The sequence below is a fragment of the Pseudonaja textilis genome, chromosome Z (assembly GCF_049901715.1).
Source record: "Pseudonaja textilis isolate UNSWEBS1 chromosome Z, rPseTex1.2, whole genome shotgun sequence".
NCBI classification, from domain to species: Eukaryota; Metazoa; Chordata; class Lepidosauria; order Squamata; family Elapidae; genus Pseudonaja; species Pseudonaja textilis.
In genome coordinates this window covers 59411852-59430343 of record NC_142008.1, presented here as the reverse complement: position 1 = coordinate 59430343, position 18492 = coordinate 59411852, and the positions used below count along the sequence as shown (strand labels likewise).

The 18492-nt window shown below is 39.0% G+C and overlaps 1 protein-coding gene across 1 annotated transcript in view; it reads right to left on the bottom strand.

The window, feature by feature from the left end:
- The window catches only part of LOC113448125 (transmembrane channel-like protein 2), a 176477-nt gene that overhangs the window by 130824 nt on the left and 27161 nt on the right, over positions 1-18492 (bottom strand). The window lies entirely within an intron of this gene.

Below are 18492 nucleotides of genomic sequence, written 5' to 3'. Positions count from 1 at the left end.
TGGTGGTGGCCTTTTCTTCGACTCCATTCCTCCACCTTCTGTTCTGTCCTAGGCCTCCCCAAAATGTCACTTATGAGTCCTGGGGAAAAAAACTCTTTTATTACATGAATATGAATTTATTTCATTCACACTTAGGCCGCGGCTTGGCCAACCGTCTTGAGAAGGTAGACTAATGAGCTCGGACCTTTCATCAATCCTGGAACGCTGCCCGGTCAAATTCCACCCTCAGTGCTGACAGGGAAGGACTGGGTTATACAGACAAATCCTGACAAGGCTGGAACAAACAGTCGGACGGACGAAAGAGCGAGTTGTTTCTTTCAATAGCTCCCTCCCCTTTTGCTCCTTTTCTAATCCTGATGGGAGGGGCCAGTCATTGTCCATTAGTGGCTTTACTCTCACGTTAACCCTGAGTTCTTAACTGTGCCTTCCTTTTGGCAGCTCTGGGCATACGCAGGTTGAGATCCGGTTCCAGAAGCTCCCCCGCCTCACGGCTGTCCGAGCCTGAAGGCAGCTGATGACGGCCAGCCTGTCCTGGCCCCACCTCTGCCTCGGATGCAGAGCCCTCATCCAAGCCTTCCTCAGCCTCCAGGACTGGCCCGAATTCCTCCCCAACCGCCTCACTACTGCCTGATTCTGCTGCCAGCTCCACCAGCCACGGGCTGGCCACAACCGTAGCTTTTGAGGTTGACTTTGTCGATATGGTAAACCTTAGAAGATTCTAGTATTTACAGACCTCGTTGTTTGTCTGCTACTGTTTTAAATGTCCCCAGACTGATTCGGCTCATTAATTTAATCCAGAATTTAACCAGGTCTGCAAATTCCTGGAAGCACTTTTCGGCGTAAGTTCTTTTTTTTTTTTAATAAATAAATTGTATTGAATTTACAATTAAAAACATATCAACATTACATATACAAAAGGGAGAGAAAAAGAAAAAAGAAAAAAAACGCTCGGTCTTACGAACTGAAAAAAGAAGGGAAAAAGAGATATAAAAGAAAGAAAGAAACAAAGAAACGGAAGGGAAAAGAAAATACATTTAAAAACAGACAGATATCCTTTTTGACAGTCTGCAAGATCCAATTCTCCTACCTTAATTTAAATACACACATCTTGTCAATCAATATCTATGCTTAAATTACCCATTGTTCATTAAGCAGTTTATCTCTGAAGTAACCAATTATACCACGAGTTCCAATTATCATAAAATGTTGAAGACTCTTTATTTTTAAGTGCTATAGTTAATTTATCCATTTCTGCACACTCACATATTTTCTGGATGACCATTTGTTCTGTAGGTATATAGGATGATTTCCAGCACTGGGCGAATGCTAATCTGGCCGCAGTTAGGATATGAATTGTTACATATTTCATCTTCTTAGGTAAATGTTTATCAGAGATCCCTAGTAGGAAGAACTCTGGTTTGTATTCGATTTGTTCTTTGGTTATCTCCTCCAACCATTTTCCGATTTTTTGTTCGGCGTAAGTTCTAAATGCCCAGATGGTGGATTGATTCAATCCACTTTAAAAGATTCCTGCAAGTCCTTTTCAATGTAGTATTTACGGAGCTCATCGTTTGTCACTAGATTGATCCTCGATCCCACTAACGGTGAGATAAATATCCGTATCACCCTAATGCCAATCGATCCAGTTCAGGCCTTTGCATAACCCCCAAGGCACCACCGCGGAGCAAACGGGGGAAACTAGTAGGTGAAATCATGCACGAGTTGTATGTTCTGATCCAATTCGTACCGACTCCCGTTCTTCGACTGGTGGGCCACAAATCGAGTGGTGAAATGATTCACGGCGATGAAATAAGCAGCCCCTCTGACCTGTTTCATCTCCTCCTCCGTGAAAAAAGGCAAAAATGAAGCGGAAAGGCCTTTGCAGTTTTTCCTAACTCAGATATACTCTCATGGGCAGTGGATGGTCACCCGTCTTCAGCAGAGGATCTGAAATCCAGGTCATTTCAAACTGGAGGAACCGACTGGCCGCTTACAAGATGGCTAGTGAAATGCGGGTTAGTGGATTCTGCCCAATTCCAGAGCAAGGAATGCGAGACCCCTGACCCTGCTGGAAATTCTCAGCTACTTTTGGGTCAGCTGTTCCAACGAGGTAACAAACACCAAGCAAGTCCTTACAGGCTAGCAAAATGGTCCTTATTCTTTCGCAGTCAGGGACAACAAGAAGCAATGACAAGTCTGTTTAAATGCAACTCTGACCATTCACCAATATGTGGAATTAACCCCATCGCAATATCCGGAGCTACCCCTGACAAGCCAGCATCCCGTATACTTATCCCACTTCATTATCCCTTAGTACCACTCCACCACCAGGCAATTCACACCGTGACCCGTGATACTTTCCACCAACCCTGCACCAATGTTTTGTGCTTGTGCTGTCATCTGTCAGGTAGTCCTCCTCTCGGTTATCCGGCTATCCTCGTCGTCGGCTGTGTATACAATTCATTGCGGATACTCCAGGTGTCACTCCTCTAACGTCATCAGGGCGCCACCGCACACGGTCCAAAGTGACTGGACAAGTCCACCTAGCTGACGCACAGATGGAATCGCCTCTTCACAGTTCAAAGCATCTGGCAAACCTCTCACGATCCGAGCAGTTGAAAACGGTACATTGCCGATGTGTCACGTGTGATCCCAACTGGGACTCAACACCAATATTGCTTATCGTATCCCTGCCAAACCACGACATTAGTGCTCAACAAATGGTGAGCTGCTTGATAAGTGTCGCTGCTGCTGCTGCTGCTGTTGTAAATGTCGCTGAACCGATGCGGCTCATTACGGGTGATCCAGAATTTAATCAGGTCTCCAAATTCCTGGAAGACTTTTCCGCATAAGTTCTAAAGGCCGGGACGGTGGATTGATTCAACCATCTGCCGTGTTGCAGTTCAGGGTCCGGCAGGCTTAATAATGGCAGTTGGGTCGGATAGTGCCAGGTGAACACGGGCTTCATGTGGAGTTTGAGGATCTCACTAGTCAGAAACCGGTAATACCATTGGACATGGTGGTCCAGGGACGAGGTGTCACCCCTGGGGAGGAGCAGTGACCGATCGAAGGTGAACCTATAATGAGTGACCTTCATTTTTGTCCTGGCCCCACCTCTGCCTCGGATGCAGAGCCCTCATCCAAGCCTTCCTCAGCCTCCATTTTTGTCCCGTTTTTGGCAGCTTGCCTGGAAGATTAAAATAATTTGACCCGAAAGGAAACGCCAAGAAATCGGCTGTCCCTTGGAAAGGCTTTCTTCCCCCGCTGGAGTGGCATTTGGGAGGAGAGAGGCAAGTTGTATCTTCAGGGTATTTCTCTTCCACATAATCACCTTCTCCATGTATTGGCTTTGCAAACCAACCCAGGACTTTCTGCCTGGAGAGCTTTCACTCTTTGTTTGTGGGATTCCAAACATTTACTCTGATTTTTTTTGGATATGCACTTCTTGAAGGCATATAATATCAACATTCTGTTTTGTATACTCTTCTTCATAGCTCATCAATATAACTTAATGCGATGTGGTTTTTTTTTCCTTCATTTGGCAACAGATATTTCCTTCTTTATCTTTCAGTTGTTGGTTTATTTTTTTTTCCTTTTCTACTTTTAGTTTATGGGCTAGGCATCTACCTGGTTCGTTAGCTGATTCAAAAAAGTTTTGTTTTATAGATTTTAGGTTTTGTGCTCTTTCTTCTGTTAAGTTTAATTTATGTCTGGTCTTCATGTAAATTGTTTTCCTTCAAGATTCCTGTTCCCTCCATAGATCTTTTAAATTTAGCTCTTTCAACATTTCCTTACATGCTGCAGAAAGTTCCTTTTCCCTTCTTGTTTTTCCCCATATTACTATGGTCTTTCTGGTAGTCTGCAATGGAGTTAAAATCGCCAATCAAGCAAATGTTTCTTTTTCAAAGCCTACTATTTTTGGTGAAGGTGTTTAAAAATTTCCTGGTCATCATTTGGGGCATAGATTGCTACAAGTAAAAATGTGATGTGGTTTATCCAAACTTGTATAACCAGAGTTCTTCCTTCGGGATCCGACTCAGATTAATTCTGCCTTTACATCTTGTTTTACGTAAATTGCAATTCCTTTTTTTCTTGTGTTTGTCGGCCGGTGCTGTAAAAGTTTACCTAATTTTGGACAAATTAGATGTCTTTCGTCATTTTTCGAAATATGTGTCTCTTGAAGACATATTATATCTGCGTTATGTTGAATAAGTTTTGAGAATATCCTTTTCTTTTGATAATGAATTTAATCCGTTTATATTGATGGAGAGCAACTTCTTCCCCTCCACCATTTATCTACTTCTGCTTAGATTTTTGCCTAGTAATGATTCGGTTCTCTTGTTGTTGTTGTTGTGGGATTTGCTCTTCTCTCCCATGTTGTGGATTATCACTTCCTGAAATTAGAGAAAGTCGTTCCTTTTGGGTTCTGTGATGATATCGGACCTCCTGTGGTCTCGTTTTAGGTTCTTCTTTGGTGGGTTGACTATTCATATCTGTGAGCTGTTGATAAAAAACTTGGCCTGTTCTATCGATTCTATTTTGATTTTCCTCTCTTTCCACGTAATTAACATCCCTTCCGGGATTAACCATTTAAAATGGATTCCTTTTTTATTTGAATCATTAGCTAAAAATTTATAATCTTGTCTTATCATACTCACTCTCTTTGGAATTTGTTTTAAAATCCTAATTTCTCTGCCTTTATATGATATTGTTTCCTCCCCTAGACATTTTCAAAATTAAATCCCTCAGACATCTCCTAGAGAAGCGGATATGAATTTCTCTTGGACAGTTGTTACGCCTGGCGTAGCTTGTGCTAACCCTATACTCCATCAAACTCTTTAATTAGATCATCTTTTTCCTTTCCTAGCCATTCAGCCAATATTTCTGCCATCAAATGTTCCAAATCTTCATTTTTTTGCTTCCGCCACATTCTGGAATCTTAAATACGCCATTGCTTTGTCCATCTCGAGGTGGACCAGAGAGTCTTCCATTTCTCTAAGTACATTTTTAAATTCCTCATCCATCCTTTCAAAGTTAGTCTCCATGCGTGTTGTTCTACTCTCTATATCTTTTATTTTCACTTTGTTTCTCTCCATGGCCTGCTATAGAGACCCTATCTTACCCTCCACCTTGATATATCCGCTTTCATTTCAGCCTTCAGTTTCCCCATCTCATCTTTCAATTAAACTTATATCTGTTCTAGTTTCCTTGTGATTTTTAATCATCATTTCTTGCATTTTAGATATAGCTTCCTGCAAGGCTAATATGGAGGTTTGTATATTAATATTGGGGACATTAGTCTCCCAATCTAGGTGTCTACTGGTTCAAGGATGCCTTGAGCTACCAGTTTATTTAATTGCTCTTCGACCTTGGGATGCAGAGCAAACGGGACTCTCTGGGACTTAAGGTGGATGGGGGCTATGTTGGGGTCTAGGTTAAAGTTTATTGGGGTCCCCTTATACTTGCCCAATTCACTGCTAAAAACATCCTATAATTCTTTTTCCAAAACATTCAGATCAGGGGTGGGATTCAAATTTTTTAACAACTGATTCTGTGGGTCTGGCTTAGTTGGTGGGCGTGGCTTGGTGGTCATGTGACTGGGTGGGCGTGGCCAACTCAACATCACTCATATCAAGGCACGCTTCTCCTTGCCTGGCCTCTCATGACTGTGGGGATGCTGCAACAGTTGTAAGTGTGAAAAACGGTCATAAGTCACCTTTTTCAGTGCCACTGTAATTTTGAATGGTCAGTCCACACAAGCAAAGTACCAGCAAAGGAGGAAAAAAAAACTCCAGGATGGTTCCTGAGACAGGAAGTCTAGTCCTGCCAAGAATGTAATAAGAGTTAATGGAGAGGCAGTTTCTGTAAGCAATACCAGAATGTTTTCTTCCTGCCTTCCTTACAAAATTAGGCCAGTAATTTCTTCTAACAACCGGTTCTCTGAACTGCTTAGAATGTTAACAACCGGTTCTAGTGAATAGGTGCAAACCTGTAGAATCCCACCCCTGATTCAGATCCTCTCCGTCTTTTGCTCCGGCTATCGCTGTTGCATGGATGCCAGTGAGGCTGATTTGTAGAGGCACGAACCACTCTCTCCCTAGGAGGCTGGGCAGGTCCCGGTCCACAATGGTCAGCGGTAGGGATCCCTTAAAATACCCGTATTCCACATGGCAGATCTTTTTTCCCAGGACCGGTATTTTGTAGCCCTGGTAGTCCTGTAATATTATTTGTTGTGGCTGGAGCTGATTCCAGCGAAACGCGGGGTTGATTTTCTGGAGTGCCAACCAGGATATTATTGATATATATGACCCTGAGTCCACTTACATTGGCCACAAGGTCCCATCAATCTTCACTATAGTGAGGAATTTGTCGCTTTCAGTAGTATCTGTGTGTGCCACACAAGTGTGAGTGTAGCCACCCATTGTGTGGTGTGTTTCTTCTTCCCAGCCATCATCTTGTTTTTTAAATTTTGCGCCAAATGTCTTTCGGCTCTTGTAATGTCTGTTAGGGGAGTATGTTCTTTGGCTTGGTGTGTCTGCTGGTTGGCTGGCTCTGCAGGCATTCACGATGTGGCCTTTCCTCTCACATCGCCTGCAGATTGCTTCCTTAAAATGGCAGGTGGAATGAGGATGAGCAGCTTCCACATGGTTTGACCTCCTTGCCGTTTTTTGGATTTACTGGTCTTCACCTGATGAACACCCTCCTTCTCACTGTCACTGCTTTCAGAACCAGATGGACTGTGCAAGGTTCTTTTCTCCGCTTGGGTGGCATGGACCTTGCCATTTCCTTTGACCCAGGCTGCTGAGGATTCGGAAGTTCAGGCACTTTTGCTTCTTCCAGAGCTGCTTGAATGAGACATCATCTCTAGTGAACAGTCTCTTCTGCAGTGTTAAATCTCTAAGCCTAAGGACTAAACAATCCCAGATCATTTCTTCAGTGTTCGAGAAATTGCAGTTTTTTGATAATTTTCTTAGTGCGGAATCACTTATGCTTTCTCCTTCTTTTTGGCTCTGAGTACAGAAATCATTCTGGTTTGCCAAATACGACAGGGTAGGGTCGAAATGTCCCTTCAATGCTCTTTGCAGATCATCCAAGGAGACATTATCTAATTTATCTGCAATGAGGGCTTCAGCTAGTTCAAAGTTTTGAATCACAGTGTGTCAAGAAGTATGCCTTCTTCTTTTTGTCAGATTCTGTTTTCATCCCGTTCACCACCAAACTCAGGTTGAATTCTCCTATATACGAAGACCACTTCTCTTTGGTTGGTTCAAATGGAATGGATAGGGGTTGACGGGCCATGTCAGTTCACTGTCAGTCTGAACGTTTGAGTTCATGAGTCAGCTAGAAAATGGCTGCGGTGCCCCCACGAGGTCCTTTGTCTTCCTCAGAATCCCACCTTCGTCTCCAGTGTTCGATGAGTGTTGATAAGGAAGGATGGATCCAGGGTAGTAGAGAACTCTTTATTTACAAGTGGATTCAAAAAGCAACAATCTCGGCTGTCCAATACTTCAGCCACTGACGGATCTCTGATATTCCCACCAGTGGCTGAAACCAATAAGTGGAGTCTGACACCAGACTCCACTTTGCATATGATGTGGTTTATGTAGATGTAGCATCATGCATATTTAACACAGAGCTTGCTTGGTTCTGTTCGCAGACCTCTCCACAGCACAAAATAATAGCAACAAAAAAGCTGCAGTCAAGGTTTCTGTGGTGTCACGTGGTTTTCCCAGGGAGGTAGAAGAGGGAGAGACAGGCCGCCTGGCTGAGGAGAAAGTTAATCTTACAAAACAAGTGAGAAGCCAGTGAGAACGAGATTAAAGGGTAATTTTAACATGTGGAATGGCAGACAAGTTTGTTCAGCAGATCAGGGCTTTCTCTATGGAGAATTATTAATGGAAGCATTGCTCACTGGGGGAAACTGCCAACATAGGCTTTTAAAAGATAGCCAAACTGGTGTGGATTCTGAAACTGGGAAAGTCCTCTGAGACTTGTTGTTCCAAACTCTTTCTTGCTGGCACAAAATGTTTTAAATATTGGATTCAATGTCTAATATGCTCTGGCTGCCTGGTTGGGGAGGAAGAGCAGGAGGCCAGGCAACCTCTCTCTTCCTCTCCTATCTCCCCAGAAGAGCTGTGTGACACCGCAGAAACCTCGATCGCAGCTTTTTTTTTTTAAGCAAATTTTATTCAGTTTTTCACAAAATCTCTTTTTAGTGGACAACATATTTCCGGGTCATCACCTTTACATACAAGTATGACAGTAATTATACATTCATATATGCATACTTAATTCTATTATTACCTTTTCCATTCCAAATTTTCAGTAAGGAGAGAAACAAACACATTAATTCTAGCCTCTTTCATTAATCTCAATTGAAACATCTTTTTGTTTCATTTCAATTATTTCAAATATAATCCTTTAATATTTATTTTAAAAATAAAGATAAACAATATGTGTTTGCCTAATAATAATGATGATGATGCTGATGCTGATGCTGATAATAAAAAAGGTTACCAATGTTTCTCCTTGCTTTTAATAGTCTATATTAACTTATTAATTTAGTTGGTTCTTTAGTCTGTCATATTCCCTTTCTATTACACATTCTTTTTATAAATTTTAGATTAATACAAATTTTAACACACACACACAAAAAAAACAAGTATAGGTTTCCCCCCTTTTACTGTTTTGAGTGTGACACCTCAATGATTAAAATATACCTTTATTCCTTCATCTTGATTCCCAATAAACCATTATTTTTAAGAAGTTACAATAATAATCATTACATCTTTTCATTTGGATTCATGGCATATTTTCCCCCTTGATTTTTAATAAGAGTTATCAGTATCTATATTACCCTATTTTCTAAATATTTTTAATTGCAGAAATATTCTTATTACCCCTTGTCACCCTGCAGAATCCCCTTTTAAATTCATCAACCATTATCTCTGAAAAAGCCATTTCTTTTCAACATTTTACTATTTCCGTATTTCTTTATTTCATGCACCTGTTTCTCCTCCCCCTCTTTTCCCCATATCTTTTCTCATTCCAGTTTATATCCCTCTCTTTCTTAATATCTTCCTTTCCCCCTTTTTGCTGGGTCTTTCTACCTTTCCTGACTTCACAGGTATTCTTCCTTTTGATTGCCTTCTTAAATTTCAACTTTTTAACCTTCCTTCTTTCCTCACTTCTTTGTAGTGTTCTTTGTGTTAATTGTCTATTTAAAATGTCTTCTCCTTGAATCGACTCCTCCTCCTCTGAAGTTCTTTCTTCTTGTTCTTCAATTGCCATTTCCATTTTTTCTGACACAGAGCAAAGTGATTCGCCTCTTTCTTGTAGTAATTCTCTCATATTTTTAAGTTCCATTTTTAATTCCCGAAGAGATATCATCATTACAAACTCTTATATTTTATTATTGTTAAAGTCCACACACACACAAAAACACTTTTACTTTCCTTCTTTCTTCTTTCAATTTTCTAAAGTTCTCAGTTATTCCAGCCAAAGGTCTATACCAAAAATATCAATCAATCCCACAGTCAGTCTTTCCTTGCTTTTTTCTTTATTCTGGTTTTGCTTTCACTTTCTAAGATTCTTATTTTGTTTCAATATTTCTTTAATGTTATATCCACACAAGTTCATTCAGAAACAGGATGCTTTCCCTTTTGTTTGAGTTCAAGTTTTTGTCAAAAGGTGGCACTCTCCATTATACAAAGTCTTCACCTTTTCCCCCTATTTTTTATTTAGGGTTTTTCGAACCTCAATATTCCAGCACAGTCCAGTCTTCAATTTGTAAACTTTATTATTATTATTATTTTTACAATCTTAAGTCCACTTTTATTTTATGCCTGTTTATTCCCAAAATATTTTAGTCCAATTTAGTTAAATCTTTAGTTCCAGCTTCTTCCTTTCCCAGGTCAAAGCCCCGCTTAGCTGTCAAAAATATTTTCTCCCCCCTCCTTGTCCCTTTGTAATTTTGCCGCTCACTTTTCTTTTCTTAAAAATTCCATGTTACCTTAATCCCGGGCTACTTTTGTGTAGTTGTGTTGCTCAGTTGTCCCGGTTCAGATGTTATCCACCTCTTTCTTCCCTCTTGCACAAATCTTAATCCAGCTGAGTCCTCCTCTTTGGGGTAGCTATTTTAAACCACCACTGCAGTCATCTTTGGGGGGGGGAGATGCAGTGGGGGGGGGGAGATGCAGCTCCCCTCAACCTGGCTTGCGGCTTCCCCTTACTCCACTGCCCCTCCAAGGCAGCTTCAGCCCCTAATCGTAATAATCAGGGCTCTCCAACAAAAGAGCACAGCTTTTTTGTTGCTATTATTTTGCACTGCAGAGAGGACTGGGAACAGAGCCAAGCAAGCTCTGCAGTTGGGAAATCCAGCAGCTTGGAAGTCAGGATCTCTCCACTACCTCCCCTCCACTCAGTCCCAAATCCCAAGCAAGGATTCACCACATTCATCTTCAGGTACTTGAAGGGTATCTCCCTACAGATCTCCAGGATAGACAAAACCAGAGCTTTCAACCATTCCATGAAAAACTTCCCCTTCAGGCCATTTACCAACTTGGTTGATCCCCTATGGACATGCTTCAATTTATTAATATCCTTCTTAAATTGTCCTTAACAGAATTGGATGTAACTGTAGCTTTGGGCTAAAAGGTTTAAGTGCTTGGTTGTTTTCTTTCACACTTCTTGTGATTTCACACTTCCTAGAGTTATGGTGGAGTTGGGCAGCCCCAAAATTTAAATAATAAATAATAAAATATTCTGCTTAATTAGGATACAGCACTGGAGTCAACATCTAAAAAGGTTTGTAAGCTAATCTTTGCCCCAAAACTAGGAAGAGTGGCCACCTGCCAGAGACCAGCTCCAGGAGCAGGAGCCCACAGCCTCAGCAGGCTGGTTGCAGGAGGACCCTGGCCTATCTAGCTATTTGTCTCCAGATCTCTCCAAGATGGAGGCAACAAAAACAAGAAATTCAAGAAGAAATCAGCATGGCTTCACAAAGATCTCTCTGACAAATTGAAAGACAAAAAGGACAAGTACAAAAATGGAAAGGACACACAACTAAGGCAGAATATCAGCAGATAGCCAGAATCTGCAAAGACAATATATTCTCAAAATCCTGTAAAAGTTTGGCTTTGGGAGATTTAAAGGGGAGAATATGGGAAACCTTATTACTAAAAAGACTCCTGAAAGTTTCAATATAGACTGATTCCACTTTTGGATTATATAGAAGAACAGACCTACTAACTTTGTGATACAAAGACTCCTGGACATTGGACATTGAATTCTTTGTCTGAGAACTGACTTTGGTTTGAATAAAAGATTATTGGATTATTGGACAAAAAGAAATAAAAGAGACAAAAATAAAGATAAGTGAAATTTGAGAAGAAATTGCATTGGAAATCCAGGGTATGAAGGATACTTTGACAAGAAGATGTGAGGAGATCTTGATTAAAATAAGAGCATGGATATTTTATACATGGAAATTAGGACACAAATGTCAAAGAAAACAGGAAGTCTAGGAAGAGGAGAACTTATTCGAAAGAGCATCTGGAAAAATACAACAGACAAAACAACAAACAAAAAGAAATTACAAGGAGATAAAAATAAAAATGACAATGATTGATGATATAAACCAAGGGGAGAGTATTTTAAGGGAAGTTAAACAGAAATTGGAACTGTAGGGAGCTTTCTTTGGGTGAGAGACAAGGGTAAAAGTAGATAACTTGAAAATGAGGCAATGGAACTGGGTAGAGAAGGGAGAAATATTTAATAGGATGGGCCAAGAAGTTGTAGCAAATAGAGGTAAAGATCCAAGAGACGAATACAGGAGACAAGCTAAGGAACGAATAATTCAAGCTTTAATGCGAGTGAGAGATAATGGATAACAACAAAGAGCTAGAAGTTAGAGAAAGGGGGATTAAGGGAATAGATATCTTTACATTATAAGGTGAATTAATAATGAGGGAATTTAGAATTTTAATCAGAATATGTTTTGAATATGTTACATGGAATAATTAAACAATTGAAGAATACAATTTAACATAAATTAAACACATAAACACAGCTGATAGAAGTATCTTCCACGCCAGACAACGCGTTTCCATTAATATCCCCCACACAGTTTCCCTGGAGCCACATCGGACAGCTGGCAGGGAGAAACAAGGAGGGAGGAGAAAGCCCCGAGGCTCTTAGGAGCCAAAAGTTACCCTGAACGGCAGAGGAATGCTTCGGTTGTTGAGAGGAGAGAACAGGCTCCTTGACTGACACGAAGAAAACCCCTCCTCCGAACTAAAAAGAGAATTGCCTGCATAGCTAAATCAAAATCAGTAAGTCAGCTAAGACAGAAGTGAAAAGAAAGGAAAGATCTTGTAACAGCGTGCTTAGTCTTGGTTAGAATCACTCAAATTTCTGCAGTGGAATTTTCCTCGGAAAGTGGGACTCAAAGGAGGAAAATAACTGTGATTAACGATCTGGAGTGACTGTCAGATTTAGTAAAAAAAAAGGTATTGCAACTAGAAGTAACTTTAAAAGTAAAGGACAGATTGGATTAGTTAACCCAAATTTCTGGATTGTATTTTTAGTACTATTCAACTTGAAGAACTTTAGAAAACTATTGCAAAACAATCTTATTCAGAGACATACTGATTGTAGTTAAAGTGTTTTAATTCAGCGAGTTTTGCTCTCTTTCAAAAACCCAGCGTGCTTTGAACATCCTGTTACAGCCTTTTGTTTACAGAGCAATAACAGCAGCATTCAGAGCAATAAATTCCTCTTACCCAGTCTATCACAGCTGCTAGAAAAACAAACAACCCTTTCCTTAAAGACTCTCAATACTACCTCATTACTTTAATCAAACACCCATTAATTCATTACCTCAAAACTTACAACTTTTCTACCTCATCACCTACATCAATGATTAGATAATCAATTTCTATAAAATATTTTATTAATGGTTTAATTGATTTATTGTATTAATTGATTGTTGTGATTAGAGTGTTTAGTGCAAAAAGTGTGATTATTGACTAATTTAAAAGATCAAGATTCATGTAATTTAATTGATTAGTAAAATCAGTGATTTAGTGAATTTAATTGAACAGTGTGACTAATGATTAGTGTAATTAATTGATTAGTAGTTAGTGTAATTAATTGATTAGGTTGATTGTTGCTTAGGAAATTATCTGACTAGAGAGATTACTGCAATTGATTGATTGGTGTGATATTGGCTATATTGATTACCCAAAATTGTTCCATTAATTAATTCAATCAACGTACTATCTTAACAAACCTACCATGCCAAGAAAAAAATCCAATGCCAAACCACAACCTAAAGAGAATTTAATCCCCAACAATGAACCACAAGACTCCTGCACATGCCTTAAATGCTACAAAACTCTAAAGGATAATGAAAACTCCATCAAATGTTCTCTGTGTAACAAATACGCTCATCATGACTGCTTGGGATTACCCAAGCAATTGATTCAATACCTAAAATCATCCAATGAGTTTCCATTTCTCTGCAATTCATGCAGACCCAAACTGGATCTGTTGGAAAGAGTCAATACCATTGAAACACGATTAACATCCCTTGACACCAAAGTAGCATCCCTGGACGCCTTAAAAGAAAGATTATCCAACCTCGAAAAAAAAGACACAACGCAAAAACCTGAACACCCAATAGCTACAAACCACATCTCTACTCAACAACCGCAACCCAATCCACAACCCAATCCACAAAAAAACATAACCCAGACAAATATTGATATCCCAATCCTCATCAGAGAGGCTGTTGAGCGTGAACGGAAACGTCCAAACGCCATCTTATTTGGTCTAGAGGGCATCAATGATAATGATGACATCACAACTGTCCGAAACATCATCAGTGATTATCAAGCATCAACCATCTCCCCTGATGAAATACTTGACATTTCCGCATTGGCTGAGAGCTCAAAAACAGTGACGGCTCTGTGACCCCACGCTTCTGCTGGGTCATTTGCAAAAATGAATCAAGCAAACGCAAATTCATTTACACTATAAATTCACTCGCCAAAACCAACACCAACTATAAGAACCTCCGTTGTCGCCCTGACCTAACCATACAGCAACGTGCCCGCTCCCGTGTACTCCGCACTGAACTCAAAAAACGTCTCGACAATGGAGAGAAGGACCTGTACATTGACTACCATGCTGACTGTATCAAAAGTAAGTCACACATCCCGCAACTCAGCTTTAACCTTCAACCACAACCCTACCTCAACCAATCCACCATCACCCAAGACTAGGCACGCACGCCCCTAACTACCTCAATTCCAACTACTGCTGGCCTTAAATGCAAGCTACTCAATGCAAGAAGCCTTGTAAATAAAATACCTGAATTTTTCCTCCTACTAAATATGGCTAAATTCGACATTATATTTGTCTGTGAAACATGGCTCAATGCATCTCTCCCGACTCCATTACCACAGTAAGAGACTATCATGTTTACCGATCAGATCGTGAAATTCGTAGAGGAGGTGGTATTGCTATCTTCTACAAAAGTCCTTACATCTAAAAAATATCCAAGTTACCCAGGAGCTTGCTCTTCCTGAGACCATTATCTGTGAACTATCCTTAAATATCACAATTCGATTCTTACTATGTTACAGAGCACCTGATTATGACATCGAACATGTAAACAAGCTAAATTCACTACTAACATGGGCAGCATCCTGCCCATACCCTTTTATCTTTCTTGGTGATTTCAATCTGCCTCATATTGACTGGACCCTAAGTGAATGTACAACTGAAACCATACATGCAACCTTTTACAATGCTGTTACAAATCTGGGACTGGAACAACTAGTATCCAACAACACTAGACTAAACAACTGCCTTGATCTCATCTTCTGCAATAGTTTGAATTTAATTTACGGAATACAAACTAAAGAACCCTTTTCCAGCAGTGACCACAATATGATTGACTTTTGTCTCAACATACGTCCACACAAAAACCACCACAATGATGTGATCCCCAATTATAATTTCAAAAAAGGCAACTATGATCTTATAAACAACGATCTCTCATCCCTTGATTGGCAATCTCTATTCACTGGATGCAATACTGTTGAAGACCATTACAACATATTTTTACTTGAAGTCAAAAGAGTCATCAAACTATATGTACAAACAACTACTCCCAAAACAAAACAAAAAAACAGATTGCCCATAACAATAAGGAATCTTCAATCCAAAAAGAGATCACTCTGGCGGAAAAACAAATCTGGTCACGTTGCCAATTTCAAAAGCCAATACAAAAGTTTATGCCACCAAATAAAGACCGAATGCACCAATTATCACATTAAACAAGAGGAAAACCTTCTAAGCACCAATTCCACCAATGCTTTTTACAATTTTGTAAACAACAAACTAAAAGATTCAAGGTCCATCCCACCCCTGATAGGACCTAGTGGTAAAGACTGCAACGACAACACCATTAAAGCCAACATCTTTAACACATTTTTTGGCTCAGTATTTGTAAACAGCAATGGATCATGCCCAGCATTTCCTAGCTGAACCACAGATAACTACAGTGATCTAATACATATCGATTTTACAGAAGACAATGTTGAAAAAGCACTACGCAATCTAAAACCATCCCTATCTATTGGACCGGATGGAATATGTGCCTATTTCTTAAAAAAGTTATCCACTGCCATAGCCAAACCTCTAAGCATAATCTTTGAAAAATCTTTCAGGAGCAGTTCTTGCCTAACCTATGGTCACAAGCCACAGTCATCCCCATCTTCAAAAAGGGAGACCCTTGCCTAGTTGAAAATTACAGACCAATCTCCTTATGCTGCGTCACCTGTAAAGTCATGGAATCAATTATTAACCAATCCATCATCCTCCACTTAGAGACAAACAACCTACTCTCCAATAAACAATTTGGTTTCAGAAAAAAACTATCCTGTAATCTGCAACTCTTACACTGCAAAAACATATGGACTACACAACTTGATCAGGGCAAAACAATAGATGCAATCTACATAGACTTCTGTAAAGCCTTTGATTCAGTGGTACATGACAAACTACTACTAAAAATAAAATCCTATGGTATCTCTGGACAACTGCATAACTGGATAGAAGCATTCCTGTCAAACAGACAACAAATGGTCAAAATTGGGAGTGTCCTATCAAATTCTGTGCCTGTCAATAGTGGTGTCCCCCAAGGCAGTGTTCTAGGACCAACTCTCTTCATACTCTACATAAATGACCTCTGTGATCATATTAAGAGCAACTGCATTCTTTTCGCTGATGATGTAAAGCTATTCAATACCACAGACAATACTGCTACCCTTCAAAAAGATCTTGACTATGTATCAGAATGGTCAAACAAATGGCAACTTCAAATCTCAACAAATAAATGCTCTGTCTTACATATTGGCAAAAAAAATCCGAAAATAAAATACAAGCTGAATAGTCAAGATCTTGTTGATGATCCAAGCTCTGTAAAGGACCTTGGAATACTCACCTCTAATGATCTAAGTGCAACTACATAGCCAAAAAGGCATTAAGAGTTGTTAACCTAATCTTACGTAGCTTTTTCTCTGGTAATATCACCCTACTAACTAGAGCATACAAAACATTTGCTAGACCAATACTCGTATACAGCTCATCAGTCTGGAACCCACATTACGTATCTGATATTAGCACAATTGAGAAAGTCCAGAAATATTTCACAAGAAGAGTTCTCCACTCCTCTACTGTTGTAGAATACCTTATGCCACCAGACTTGAAATTCTAGAACTAGAAAACCTTGAATTACGCCGTCTTCGGTCTGATTTAAGCATGGTATATAAAATCATACATTGCAATGTCCTACCTGTCAATGAATACTTCAGCTTCAACCATAACAACACAAGAGCACACAACAGATACAAACTCAAGGTTAACCGCACCAAGCTTGATTGCAGGAAATACGACTTCAGCAACAGAGTGGTCAATGTCTGGAATACTCTACCCGACTCTGTAGTTTCTTCCCCAAACCCCAAAAACTTTAACCTTAGACTGTCTACTATTGACCTCACCCCTTTCCTAAGAGGTCTGTAGGGGGCGTGCATAAGCGCACCAATGTGCCTACCATCCCTGTCCTATTGTTTCTTTTATTTTTCTTTTATTTTTCTTATATGTACTCATTTCATGTATTCATAATTATGTATACACTTTTACTTATCTCGTAAACAATTGACAAATAAATAAATAAATAAATAAATAAAATATATTAATTAAACTATATAAGATTGTTGCAATAAATATGAATATGAATATTTATTTGTAGGAAAAGGAATGATCTGCAGAATTTGATTGACATAAAAATAACATATTGAAATATTGAATAAGATAATAAGATTATAACTTAATAAAACAACTGTACTATTATTAGAATTATATAACTTGTTAAATGTAAATATGATGAATGCTATTTTATTTGTACCTTTGAATAATTATAATGATTAGGTTTAATGGTAATTTTTGCCTCCTCAAGTAAAAACTTTCTTGGCATGTGGACTCCTATAAAACAGATGGACATAATATCTGAGACTGTCGTGTCTCCCTTTACACAAAAGACAAACTACTTTCATTAACTCCAAGAAAACATTCCCATCCTTCTCTGTTGGTTCACCCAATTGTCTAAGATGTCTGATTGGAGCTTTAAGAATCTTTAAAAGAATAAAAAATTGTAAAATGTGATTAGAAAGGGGATGTTTTAAAAATATATATAATAATGGCATAATTAAAAATCAGAAAGGAGATAAATAATGGAAGATTATAACTTAATATAAATTGGTGAATTATTATTAGAATTACATAAGTCTGTTAAACACTACAGATATGGTTAATAATATTTTATTCATAGTTAAAAGAGGGATATTTAGACTATGGAGATTGACACAAAAATAAGATATTGAAATGGTGAATAACCAAAGAATGAAAGATTAAAAATTTAACAACATAGGTGTATTAATATTAAATTTTATAAGGTTGTCAACTGTATTAAATGTGAAGAGTATTGTCATATTTGTTTTAAAATGTAAGACACTCTGGTGCCACACTGTTCACAAAATGATACGTTTGTAAAAATATATATTAAAGAACCACTGTGCCACATCTTTCAAAAATTTTGGAGCACTGGGGAATTACAGTACCAGAGGATTGGAAAAGAGCTGACGTGGTTCCCATCTTCAAAAAAGGAGAGAAAAAAACAGACCCAGGAAACTACAAACCAATCAGCCTAATATCAATACCTGGGGACATACTTGAAAAGATAATAATAATAATAAAAAAAAAACCAGATCTGCCAACATCTAGAAACAAGTAAAGTAATAACTAGCAGTCAGCATGGGTTTGTTAAAAACAGATCATGCCAAAGCAATCTTATTTCATTCTTCAACATAGTGACTAAATTAGTAGACCAGTGAAATACTGTGGACATAATATACTTAGATTTCA